This window comes from Mirounga angustirostris, unplaced genomic scaffold, assembly GCF_029215605.1.
Source record: "Mirounga angustirostris isolate CCGP_5_RB_7025 unplaced genomic scaffold, mMirAng1.0.hap1 SCAF_1, whole genome shotgun sequence".
NCBI classification, from domain to species: domain Eukaryota; kingdom Metazoa; phylum Chordata; class Mammalia; order Carnivora; family Phocidae; genus Mirounga; species Mirounga angustirostris.
In genome coordinates this window covers 39,421,646-39,435,398 of record NW_026991709.1, presented here as the reverse complement: position 1 = coordinate 39,435,398, position 13,753 = coordinate 39,421,646, and positions in this window count along the sequence as shown.

Below are 13,753 nucleotides of genomic sequence, written 5' to 3'. Positions count from 1 at the left end.
GCAGTAGGATAAAGGACGATATAAGGGAAAATAAATCAAGGAAATAAAGAAGGAATGAACAAAAATAAAAGTGAAAGAATAATACCCAGAATGAAATGACATAAAACTTTAGTAAGCTGCTGCCTAGAACAGTAAATGGGGGGAAAATAGACATAATCCAAGACATAATCCAAGTGTAATTTAGAATGCAAGGATTAAGGCATTCTTAAATCTGCAAGAGAGAGAAAAATAAGTTACATACATGAGATCAATAGTTCAAACAACAACCAAATTGAAAGCTATAATACAATAATGGATTATTTCAAAATTCTGAGTGAAATTATTTTAAATTTTTATTTATTTAAATTCCAGTTAACATACAGTGTTATATTAGTTTCAGGTGCACAATTTAGTGATCCAACATTTACAACACCTAGTGCACATCACCACGACAAGGGCACCCCTTAATCCCCATCACCTATTTAAACCATCCCCCAATTCACCTCCCCTCTGTAACCATCAGTTTGTTCTCTGTAAAATGAGAAGAGTCTGTTTCTTGGTTAGCCTTTCTTTTATTTCCCCTATGCTCATTTGTTTCTTAAATTCCACATATAAGTGAAATTATATGGTATTTGTCTTTCCCTGACTGACTTATTTCACTTAGCATAATGCTCTCTAGCTCCGTCCACATCATTGCAAATGGGAAGAATTTTCATTCTTTGTTATGGCTGAATAATATTCCATTGTATATATACATCACATCTTCTTTATCCATTCATCAGTAAATGGACATTTGGGCTATTTCCATAATTTGGCTATTGTAGATAATGCTGCTATAAACATTGGGGTGCAGGTATCCCTTTGAATTAGTAGTATTTATTTACTTATTTGAGAGAGAGAGAGAACACGTGAATGGGGGAAGGGGCAAAGGGAGAGGAAGAGAAAGAATCTTTAAGTAGGCTCCATGCTCAGCACAGGGCTCTATCTCACAACCCTGAGATCATGACCTGAGCTTAAATCAAGAGTCGGACACTTAACCAACTAAGCCACCCAGGCGCCCCTGAATAGGTACTTCTGTATTCTTTGGATAAATACCTAGTAGTTCAATTGCTGGATCATAGGGTAGTTCTATTTTTAACTTTTTGAGGAACCTCCATACTGTTATCCACAGTGGCTGGACTAGTTTGAATTCACACCAACAGTATAAGAATGTTGTCCTTTTTTTCTCACATCTTTGCCAACACCTGTTGATTCTTGTGTTGTTAAGTTTAGACATTCTGACAGGTGTGAAGTGATATCTCATTATAGTTTTGATTTATATTTCCCTGATGATCAGTGATGTTGAATATTTTTGTATGTGTCTGTTAGCCATCTGTATGTCTTTGGAAAAATGTCTATTCATGTCTTCTGCCCATTTCTTAACTGGATTATTTGGTTTTGGGTGTTGAGTTTTAAGGTGTTTTTTTTTTTTTTTATATATATTTTGGATACTAACCCTTTATTAGATATGTCATTTGCAAATATCTTTTCCCATTCTGTAGGCTGCCTTTTACTTTTGTTGATTGTTTCAGTGTGAAGAAGCTTTTTATTTTGATGAAGTTCCAATAGTTTATTTTTGCTTTTATTTGCCTTGCCTCACCTCAGGAGACGTATCTGGTAAGAAGTTGCTATAACCAATGTCAAAGAAGTCACTGCCTCTCTTCTCCTCCAGAATTTTGATGGTTTCCTGTCGCACATTTAGGTCTTTCATTCATTTTGAATTTATTTTTGTTTATGGTGTAAGAAAGTGGTCCAGTTTCATTCTTTCATATGTAGCTCTCCAGTTTTCCCAACACCATTTCTTAACAGACTGTCTTTTTACCGTTCGATATTCTTTCCTGCTTTGTCAAACATTGATCATATAGTTGTGGGTTCACTTATGGGTTTTCTATTCTTTTCCATTGATCTATGTGTCTATTTTTGTGCCAAAACCATACTGTGTTGATCACCACAGATTTGTAATATATCTTGAAGTCCGGAATTGTAATGCTTCTAGCTTTGCTTTTCTTTTTCAATATTGCTTTGGCTATTTGGGGTTTCTGTGGTTCCATACAAATTTTAGGATTGTTTGTTCTAACTCTGAAAAATGCTGGTGGTATTTTCATAGGGATTGCATTAAGTGTGTAGATTGCTTTGTACTTGTTGAGCCCTGATTTGTGACCTACTGTGTGATCAACTCTGGAAAATGTCCCATGTGCACTTGAAAAGAATGTGTATTCTGCTGTTCTTGGATAGGATGTTCTGAATATATCTGTTAAGTCTGTCTGCTCCAGTGTGTCATTTAAAGCCATTGTTTTCTTGTTGATTTTCTGTTTAGATGATCTATCCATTGATGTAAGTGGGGTGTTAAAGTCCTCTATTATTATTGTACTATTATAATGAGTTCCTTTAGGCTTGTTAGTAATTGTTTTATATATTTGGGTGCTCCCATGTTGGGGGCATAAATACTTACAATTGTTAGATCTTCTTGTTGGATTGTCATCTTTACTATGATATAGTGTCTTCCCTCATCTCTTGTTACGGTGTTTGTTTTAAAGTTTAATTTGATGGGGGCGCCTCGGTGGCTCAGTCGTTAAGCGTCTGCCTTCGGCTCAGGTCATGGTCCCAGGGTCCTGGGATCGAGCCCCATATCGGGCTCCCTGCTCCGCGGGAAGCCTGCTTCTCCCTCTCCCACTCCCCCTGCTGGTGTTCCCTCTCTCGCTATATCTGTCTCTGTCAAATAAATAAATAAAATCTTTAAAAAAAAAAAAGTTTAATTTGATGGAAGTATTGCTACTCTGGCTTTCTTTTGACAACCAATTGTATGATAAAGTTTCTCCACCCCCTCACTTTCAAACTGCAGGTGTCTTTAGGTCTGAAATAAGTCAGTATATAGATGGGTCTTGTTGTTGTTGTTATTATTTTTACCCATTCTGATACCTTATGTCTTTTGGTTGGAGCATTTAGTCCATTTACATTCAGAATAATTATTGATAGGTAAGTATTTATTACCATTTTATTACTTGTTTTGTCATTGTTTCTGGATATTTTCTCTGTTCCTTTCTAGTCTTTGTTGCTTTTGGTCTTTCGTTCCCACTCAAAGAGTCCCTTTTAATATTTCTTGCCTAGCTGGTTTATTGATCACAAACTCCTTTAGTTTTTGTTTGAATATCTTTCTCTCTCCTTCTATTGTGAATGATACCCTTCCTGGATAGAGTATTCTTGGCTGCAGATTCTTCCTATTCAGTATTTTGAATATATCATGCCACTCTCTTCTGGCTTGCCAATTTTCTGATGAGAAATCTGTAGCTAGCCTTATGGGTATTCCCTTGTAAGTTAGGGACCTCTTTTGTCTTCCTGCTTTTAAGATTTTTTTCTTTTTCATTATATTTTGCAAGTTTAATTTAATATATCTTCATGTTGGCCTGCCTTTTCTTCTTCTGTGATTTCAATAATATGAATGGTATGATGTTTGATGGAGTCACTGAATTCCCTGAGTTTATTCTTGTGTTCCATAATTCTGTCTCTCTTTTGCTCAGCTTCATTATTTTCTATTATTTTGTCTTCTATATCACTAATTCCTTCCTCTACTTCTCCCAGGTTGCTGTTCACTGCATCAAGCCTATTTCCAATCAGTTACTGCATTCCTCCTTTCTGACTGATTCTTTTTTAATTATTTTATCTCTGTGCTAAGGTCTCCCTGAAGTCTTCCATTCTTTTCTCAAGCCCAGTGAGTATTCTTATGATTGTTGCTTTAAATTCTCCATCAGGCATGTTACTTATATCTGTTTCATTTAGATATGTGGCCATGACCTTATTTTGTTCCATTTGGGATATATTCCCCCATCTTGGCATTTTGTCTATGTTTCTGCCTTCTCCTGTGTGTTAGAAAAACCCATTATGTTTCCTGCTCCTGAGAGTAATGGCTTTATGTAGAAGTAATGCAGTGTCCAAGGGCACTTCAGGAAGTGTCTCTGGTGTGTGTGCTGTGTGCACTCTGCTGCTGTGTTTTGACTGCTCTCTCCCTCAGGTTAGTCCTCTGCAGAGTTTCTCCTTACCTGCAGTTGCAGTGTTTGGTCCTTTGCCAGAATGTGGTGAGTTTTATAACTAGGTGTGCTCTGTTCAGTGTGTGTGAAATGAGACCTGATACTCCTTCCAGTAGAACTGAAGCCCTGATGAACTCTCTGGTTGGGAGATGTGGTGTGGGCAGGGGTTTCCGCTAGTCTTCTGGAGAAGGGGCCCACAGCACTGGGACTGAGACAAGCTTGACTGAGAAGGGCAGTCCCATCAGAGCACTGGGGTGTGTGACTTGGTGTAAGCAAGTCAGGCAGCCAGTGTAGGTGCTGAGCTGCTTCCCACAGGTGGCTCTGTGTTTATGCTGAGGGACTTGGGAGGGAAATGGCGCCAGCCTTCTCCTTTGTTCCCAGAGAATGTCTCTGTGAATGCTGCCTCTCAGGGAAGTGCTCCAAGAAGAGTGAGTAATGTGCCCCCTTGTGTCTCAGGTATTTTTCAGATCACTATTTCTGCACTGTCTGCCTCTCGGTTGTTTGCCTGCCTCTTCTCCAGGAGTAGCACAGTGCCCTTTGGGCTCTACCCCACCCAGCCCTGCTGACTTTTAAAACTCCAGGCTTTAGGGATGTGGTTTGGCCAGGGACTTGTGCTGGTGTTCTAGAGGAGGGGCTCCCACATTGGGACTGAGGTAAGCTTGACCAAGAAGGGCCACCCTGCAGAGTGCAGGGGAGTGGGCCTTGGTGTAAGGCAAGCTAGGCAGCCGGTGTCGATGCTGTGCTGCTTCCTGCATGTGGCTTTGGTATTTATGTTGAGAGGCCGGGTAGGGAAATGGCACCAGTCAGCTCCTTTGTCCCTGCAGAGTCTCCATGAATGCTGCCTCTCAGCGAAATGCTCCAAGAAGAGCAAATAATCTCCCCTCTGTGTGCCCCAGGCGTTCTTTAAGTTGTTCTCTCCACACTGTCTGTCCCTGGGTTTGCCTGACTTCTCTACAGGAGCAGTGCAGCTCCCTGAGTACTCTGTCCCAGCCAAACCTACTGACTTTCAAAGCTCCAGGCTTTAAGCCCTGCTGGTTGTAAGAACTCACAAAAATCAGTCCTTCTCATTTTCCCAGCCAATGGCTTTGGGGAAATGTTCTCCTTGTGCATTCCCCTATGTGTTCCTCTCTCTGTCTCTCTGTCTTTCTCTCTCTCTTTCCCTCCCTCTTTCTCTCTCCTTCTCGACCTTCTTTATGACCATGGTTCCCTCCCCTCTGCACCCTCTGCAGCACCCACCATCTCCATTTCTCCCCTGAGCCATGTCTCTGCACTTCCTATGTTCTTCCATGTGGTTTCTTCTTTCCCCTTTAGTTGTGGAGCTTGTTCTGTCAGTCTTCAGATTAGTTTCTGGGGTATTTAGAATGATTTCATAGTTTCCTAGTTGTGTTCATGGGACAAGATGACCCTAAGGTCCTCGTACTCTGACATCCACTTCCTCTCAGAATGGAGGTTCCTGCTTTAATAATTGGAGTGAAATTATTTTCAACATAGAGTGCTATACCTATCAATCAAATATGAAAATAGAATAAAACATTGAGACATATGATGACTCAAAATGTTTATTTTTTAATGTTCCCTCTATTGGGAACCTGGACATAAAATTTAGGATTTGGCAAGAAAAGAAGTCTGTCACAGAGGCAAAGATAATATTCAGATGATGGCAGTTGAAGAAACCTAAAACATAAACAGTCTAGATTGGAACTGAAGAAAAGAAGACCATTGGAATGATGACTCCAAGAAAAGAAAATGGAATTGGAAGATGGCATATGGAAAATATTTTAAATAGGGAGGTGGAAGAACATTTTGGGACTTGGAAAATTATAGTGGGTACATTAAAAAAGTGAAAAAAATGAAATAATTGTTAACCTCAGGGGAAAAAATTAAATGGTGCATAAAAAGGAGGCATAGACATAATTTATTCCTTGACTCAAAGAGTAGAAAAAATATGCTGAGGAAGAGAAGACAAGATGGGAAATCTACACCTACAAGATGAGAAATCAGGAGATAATGCCTAAAATACTTTTGCCAACATGTGTCAATATAAACATTATTTAGAAAAACATTTGTAAATGAGAAGTGCCATATGAGTTGAGGATGGTTTATGCTGGTAAGCAACAGTTTGTATGAAATAGAAAAATGTAAGAGATCGTATTTTCACATTTTATGTTCTTCAGCAATATTTTAAGTGTATTACTTTGATAAAAATTTTGTATTTGAAAATTTTGTTTAATTAAAAGAATTGGAGAAAAGGAGTAAGTGCCAACGATTTGGCTATGGAAAGAACATTTTAAAAGGCAATGAAGGGCACTTGGGTGGCTCGGTCAGTTAAGTGTCTGCCTCTGGCTCAGGTCATGATCCCAGGGTCCTGGGATCAAGCCTCACATCGGATTCCCTGCTCAGTGGGGAGTCTGATTCTCCCTCTCCCCCTGCTCATGCTCTCTCTCCCTATCTCTCTCCCTCTCTCCCTCTCAAATAAATAAAAAAAAAAAAACTTAAAAAATATAAATAAAAGGCAATGAAGATATAAGCCCGATAGGAGTAGTAGATTTTTGTGTGTGTGTGAAATAGTAGGACATTGTGTTGGAAAAGATAGCAAGCTCTCCCTTGCCAAGATGAACTCTATCCTGTAGCATGGATGGGCAGCTAGGGATCATTTCTGATCAGAAAAGTTGTTCAGTGAATTTAAATGGGCACCACTGTGAAATAAGAACAAACTGTAGGCAACTAAGTGTAAGGTCATTGAATGTAAGGATTAGATTTTGGTTTAGAAGGGAAAAAGTGGGTCTCAGAAAATATGAAGGAATAACCATCAGACAGGACTTGGATGAATGGGTTGACTATTAGATCTAAAGAAAGCATGAGCAAAGAAGATCCAGAAATCTAAGCTTAAAGCAAAAATACAAATATATACATGCATATATCACACATACATTAAAAAAAAGCAGCTGGTCTTGGATGTAGCAGATTTTGTTTGGATTTTCAGAGTAGAGACTGGGATAACAGAGAACTATTCAAAGAAGCATTTGTTCAAATAGCTTAATGCATACTTAAAGCAATGAGGTGACTTAATATAACAACTTCATTGAATATTTTTAAATAGCAAAAATAAATAGCTAATGGGTTTAGTTATTTCTCCTTCTAATCTTCCCTGTCTTTATATTTACTGATGTAAAATCTTTTTTATTCTCTCATTAAAAACATGGAGAAGAGTTCTACACAAATATAAAATGTATCCCCTTGAAAGAAAAGAGCATCCTAAAATGTCTTTTTATTGCTGAGAGAAACAGTCTACATTTAAGCCAATAAAAAAATGAGATAAATTTAGTCACTAAGTGAATTTGTAAACATGAGCTATTCCTAAACGGAGTAGCTAATGCTCCATAACTATCACAGTTCCATCAAGTGCTATAGTCTCAGATAAACTTAGAGTTATCAGAGCACAGAAAAGATCCATTTCTTTTTTTTTTTTTTCCAGAGTGAGATAAGAGAGTATCTGATTGTTTACGAGGAGGTCAGGAGTCAGTGAAATCTGATATGCCTTTTTTTATTTAGATAGATTAGTCTGCTTAAATTCCAAAAAGATCTCTAAAATGAAATGGCAAAGCATGGAGTCAGGCAACACTAGCTGTTTGTCCTCTTAAAGTGAAAACACTTCTGAAAAGTGAATGATGCATGACAGCAAATGAAAGTATAAAAAAAAAAATAAAGGAAATTGAAAATGGATTTTTCAATAATTGCCTGAGAGAATACTGAGGTTAGAAATAACATGTAATGGTGAAGTCAGACTTGATGAAAGGCCAGGATAAAATTGTCCTGCATCCCTGGGTTACTTGCATATATACAATTTTCTGAAGGAAGACAAAAACAATAGCTGTGCAAGGGCTCTCAGTACTACTAGGGGTCTATATACAAAGAAACAAAAGACAATTTTTGAAAGAAAAAGAAAGGCTATAAGCAAAATATAAAGGAGTACCTTCCATTGGTTGCTAAAGATTTACACAGAGCAGTTTTTCCATAATTTTCATTAAGTGTCTGCTGTCTCCTACATCATGTCTAAGGGCATTATGATTGCTAAGATCATATTTTCTTTCTGCTCAAAATGGCATTCCTGGTCATGTTACCATCTGTGAGCACATGGATCTCAAACAAAGGAGTCTTGTCTTAAGGAGTTAAACTTGTATCTCCCATTACATTTCTTAGAATTTCATATTAACCATATATTTGGAACTCAATAAAATATTGTTTTGACATTTTTCAAATTGCAAATGAGACAATATTAAAAAGGGGGAGAATAATAAAGTACTACACATAAATTTCTAGAAAGGAAGTAGCACACATGTATTTTTTATGTTGACTTTATTATCTAAAACATAGCTATTTAACTGATAGTAATATCCAAGACAATAAATAATGCTTTGGAAAGAGTTTTAAATTTTATTTTATTTTATTTTATTTTAAGATTTTATTTATTTGACAGAGCACAAGCAGAGGGAGCAGCACGCAGAGGCAGAGGGAGAAGCAGGCTTCCCACTGAGCAGGGAGCCCGATGCAGGACTCAATCCCAGGACCCCGGGATCATGACCTGAGCTGAAGGCAGACGCTTAACCGACTGAGCCACCCAGGCGTCCTGAGTTTTAAATTTTAAAGCACTATTCAAATAGAAGGTATTAATAATCTACCAACCTATAAATAACTTGATTTGGAAAACTAGCTTGTGATTTTGTGATTTTCCGTATTAAATAATAAATATTCAATCAATTTTAAATGCTATGATACAGGAAGAGAGCTATTGGACCTATTTTGAAGGAATCTTCTACAAATTATTACACAGAAAAATGACCAGCATTTAGGAGGTATGTCAAAAGGAAACAGATCTTTTACTCCAAGAGAGCCAGTTCTTTTTTATTGAGCTACCCTTGAAGAAACTGTCCATTGCAATGCTGGTATTCAGAATATGAAGATCAAAACCTTAAGAGAACCATGGAATATACAGGATAAGGAAGCAGAAAGTTTGAATTTAGCAAGTCCTTCAATGTCAGGAGTATGGAAGATCAGAATCAGGAGGGCCAAAACAAAAACAAAAACAAAAAACAATCCTGGCTAAAGTTTACTGATTCTCAATACCATTGAATACTTCGGCAGTGTAAGACCAAGGCTCGTAAGTACAAAAATAAGCCACTGAAGGAAGTAAAGTAAGGAAGTGTTATAGGAAACTCACTCTTGCTGCTTTAGGAAGTATGGATTGGAAGTGACAGTATGAAAGTGGTAAGAAAAATTTCCACTGTAGTCATCCACATGAAATGGACAATGGTTCTTCCAGTCCAGTGTCTGTATGTTCTCATTCTTCCTTTCTGGTGCTCCCTCTTTACTCTGCCTTTTAATTTTGGAGGATCCTATTATTAATCATTACCTTTTTTATTTACACTCACTCTTTTGATGATGTCATCAAGCCCCAAGGTTTTAACTATCAAATATTTTCCAGTAATTCCCAAATATATATTTCCAACTCAGACCTGTCACCTAAACTTCAAGTTCATCTATCCAAATGCCTACATGACATATTTGCTTCGAGATGTAATAGATGTCTCAAATCCAAATGCTTAAAATACAACTCCAGGGGAAAGGAGAGTATCTGCAATTAATGGTGCTGGGAAAACAGGACAGCCAAAAGCAAAAGAATGAAACTGGATCGCTATCTTAAACCATAAGCAAAAAATAACTCAAAATGGATTGAAGACTTGAATGTAAGACCTGAAGCCATAAAACTCCTAGAAGAAAACGTAGGTGGTAAACACCTTGACATAGAGATGATTTTTTGGATTTGACACCATGATCAAAGGCAACAAAAGCAAAACTAAACAAGTGGGACTACATGAAACTAAAAAAACTTCTGTACAGCAAAGGAAACCATCAACAAAATGAAAAAGTAACCTACTGAATGGGAGAAAATATTTGCAGATCATATATCTGATCAGGGGTTAATATCCAAAATATTTAAAGAACTCACACAACTAAATAGCAAAAACAAAACAAAACAATCTGATAAAAAAATGGGCAGAGGCTCTGAATAGACATTTTACCAAAGAAGACATAGAGATGTCCAACAGACACATGAAAAAACCCATAATATCCTCCCATGCAATCTGACCTTCCATTGAGCTGTACACAGTTGAAGATCAAATGCCACAAGGCTTCATTCCCTGATGAATTTTAATATTGGTTAGTATTAGTAATCTGTTGCTACATAATAAAGTAGCCAAAACTTAGTAGATTTAAACAACAAAAGTTTATTATTTCACAGTTTCTGTCTGGAGACTGCTTAGCTGGGACATTCTGGCTGAAAACCTTTCCTGGAGTGGTTGTTAAGCTGTCAGCTCTGGCTTCAGACTCATCTGAAGAGCCAGCTGAAGAAGGATCCCTTTCCAAGATCACACATGTCTTGGTTGGGAGGCCTCAATTCTTTGCGGATTGTTGGCCAGTCATTTCCTCACCACATGAATCTCTTGATAGGCTTCCATAAGTGCCCTTGTAAGATAGGCTTCCCAAGGGCAAGTGATCAAAGAGTTGGGGAACATGCAAGAATTCCAAAGACAGAAGCTTTAGTCTTTTTATAATGTACTTTTGGAAGTGACATAACCTCAATTCTGTTGTATTCCATACTAGAAGCAAGTCACTAAAGCCAGCTCACATTGAAGGAGAGGGGAATTAAGCACCATTTCTTAAAGGGACAAGTACCAGATTGGCTACGTGGTAGTCTCAAACTTAATGGAATCATTGTCTTTTTCCCATGGTGGAAATATTCCTCCTTTTAGAATTACAATTTCTAAACCAGATGAATCTGCAGTAGTAAGGGCAGGAAATAAAAATTGTTAACAGTGAGAGGAATCAGCTCCGTTGCCACATTTTTGACTTTGAAGCTATGAGTGCTGGCTATGGAAATAGGTCTTAGTGGACATTTAATTCTTGAACAAAGGCAACAAAATTGCCATAAGAGCTTCCCATCAAGAGTTTGGTGTTTATCGGTCCCATCAAACTATAAATTTGGTTGTATGTAGCAGCAATCCTTCACCAAAATGAAGTGGTATATACAAGTCATGCTCAAACAGGTCTTTAAGGAACAAGTACGTTGCATGACGAAGTGGCTCAAATACCATTAGCCCCTTTGTTAGCTACACATATTACTGTTTCTCTACAGCGCTCTCCTATTACCTTACGAGGAATTCTTGATAACCAGTGACCAAGGAAGCAACAACTCAGGCTTGGTTTACAGATGGTTCAATACAGCACGCCCAAACCATCCAATAGTGCATAGCTGCAGCATTACAGTCCCACTTTTTGTTGTTGTTGTTTTATTTAAATTCAATTAGCCAACATATAGTGCATCATTTGTTTTGGATGTAGTGTTCAATAATTCATCAGTTGCATGTAACACCCAGTGCTCTCCTGGGTACCATCACGTGCCCTCCTTAGTGCCCATCACCCAGTTACCCCATCCCCCCACCCACCTCCCCTCCAGCAACCCTCAGTTTGTTTCCCAGAGTCCAGAGTCTCTCATGGTTTGTCTCCCTCTCTGATTTCTTCCCATTCAGTTTTCCCTCCCTTCCCTTCTGATCCTCTGCATTGTTTCTTATGTTCCACATATGAGTGAAATCTTTTGATAATTGTCTTTCTCTGATTGTACAGTCCCACTTTGAATTGGCCTGAAGGACAAGGAAATATTCACTGGGAAGAACTTTATGCAGTGTATCTGGTTGTTTATTTTGCTGGGAAGGAGACATGGCCAGACATATGACTGTACATTGGATTATGAACTGTGGCTAATAATTTGGATGGATAGTCAGGGACTTCAAAGGAACATGATTGGAAAATTAACAACAAGTAGGTCTAGGGAGGAGATATGTGGATAAATACCTCAAAATGGTACAGAATGTGAAGATTTTGTGTCCCTGGTGAATGTTCATCAAAGGGTGACCTCAGAAGAGGAGGATTTTAATAAGGTGGATAGGATGGACATCGATCAGCCATTTTCCTCACCTACTCCTGTGACTGACCAATAGTCTCATGAACAAAATGGCCATAATGGCAGGAATGGAGGTTATGTAGGAGCCCAGTAACTTGAACTTTCACTCACCAGGGCTCATCTGGCTACAACCACTGCTGAATATCTAATCTGCTAACAGCAGAGGCTAACACTGAATTCCTAGTATGGCACCATTACCCAGATGAATCAGCTAGCTACCTGATGTCAGGTTGATTGAAATGGATTGCTTCCAGCATAGAAGGGGAAACACTTTTTTTCTTACTTGAATAGATTTATTCTGGAAATAGTTTACTCTATCATGTTGCCTTTTCCGAAACTACTATCCATGGGCCACAGAATGCCTTATCCACCATCATAGTATTCCACTCAACATAATTTCTGATCAAAGAACCAATTTCACTATAATTGAAGTGCACTATTAGGCTATACTCATAGAATTCACTGGTCCTTACCTTGCCCTATCATTATTAAGCATCCAGATTGATAGAATGGTGGCTAGTCTTTTGAAAACTCAGTTACACCACCAGGTAGGTAGCAACACTTTATGGTGCTGGAGCAATATCCTCTAGGTTGTGGTCAGTATATGCTGTAAATTAGCATGGAATATGATTCTCCCTTGGCTAACATTCATGAGTTTGGGACTCAAGGGGTAGAAATGGGAGTGACTCCTCTCAGTTCCCACTAGTGAACCACTAGCAACAGTTTTGCTTTCTTTCCCCAATATATCTATATATGGTAATATACCTAATATATCTCTATATAGTAATATACCTATATATAATAGATTTATCATATATTTATAATGTATATATGTAAATATTCCTAAATACTAGATATATCCTATACAGAAGCCAATGGTCCAATAGAGTTTAGGGTCTCTTGATTACTAGGAAGGGAGGGGTGATTTCTAGCAGTTATGAGTATACTAGATCGAGGGTATTTCATGTGTACCTCAGCCAGTATATTCACAGGGATTAGTTTGGTTTGAACCTTACATTTTCCTGAGATTAATTTCCCAGACAAAACTATGGAGATGCATCACTTGTATACCTAGAGTCTACTGTACTTCTTTGTATTAAGTGTGATGTTGGTGTAACGATATACTGTGGCTGGTCAGAGCCCTGTGTCTTCCTTCAAGTCTTAACACAGGAATGTTATAGCAGTTAAAAATAATGATTTATTACACTTTCAAGGTCATAACACAAATGGGTATTCAATCTCCTCTTGGTTAATTAATTTTTTTCCTGGTTCATTACATTCATATTCACCAGGATGGGGAAGGAAGCATTGATTCACTCAATTGCAACCCTCCCAGTCTTGGTGATGTGTAGGGTTGTGACTTCAGCAAGGGCAACTTTGGTTAATTCCCTGTTTGCTTTGCTTCCACATTCAGGCAATCTGCCTACAGCCCAAAGTTCCCTGCACTTCTACCATAATAAAATGTATTAACTGCCCCTTCTCTTTGATCATATGTTTGCAAAATTTAGGTTTCCAAGCATAGCTTCTAACTTCTCCCACTGGCTGTTTCCTCATCTTTGCCTTGTTCAACACTCTTATGATAATCTCTCTGGGGATAATTAGGTCTCCACCTTTTTTCTTTTCTTCTGGCTTCAGACAACACAACTGTTTAGATTACCTGAAAGGGCCTTATGTTTGTTGCTATCAAAGG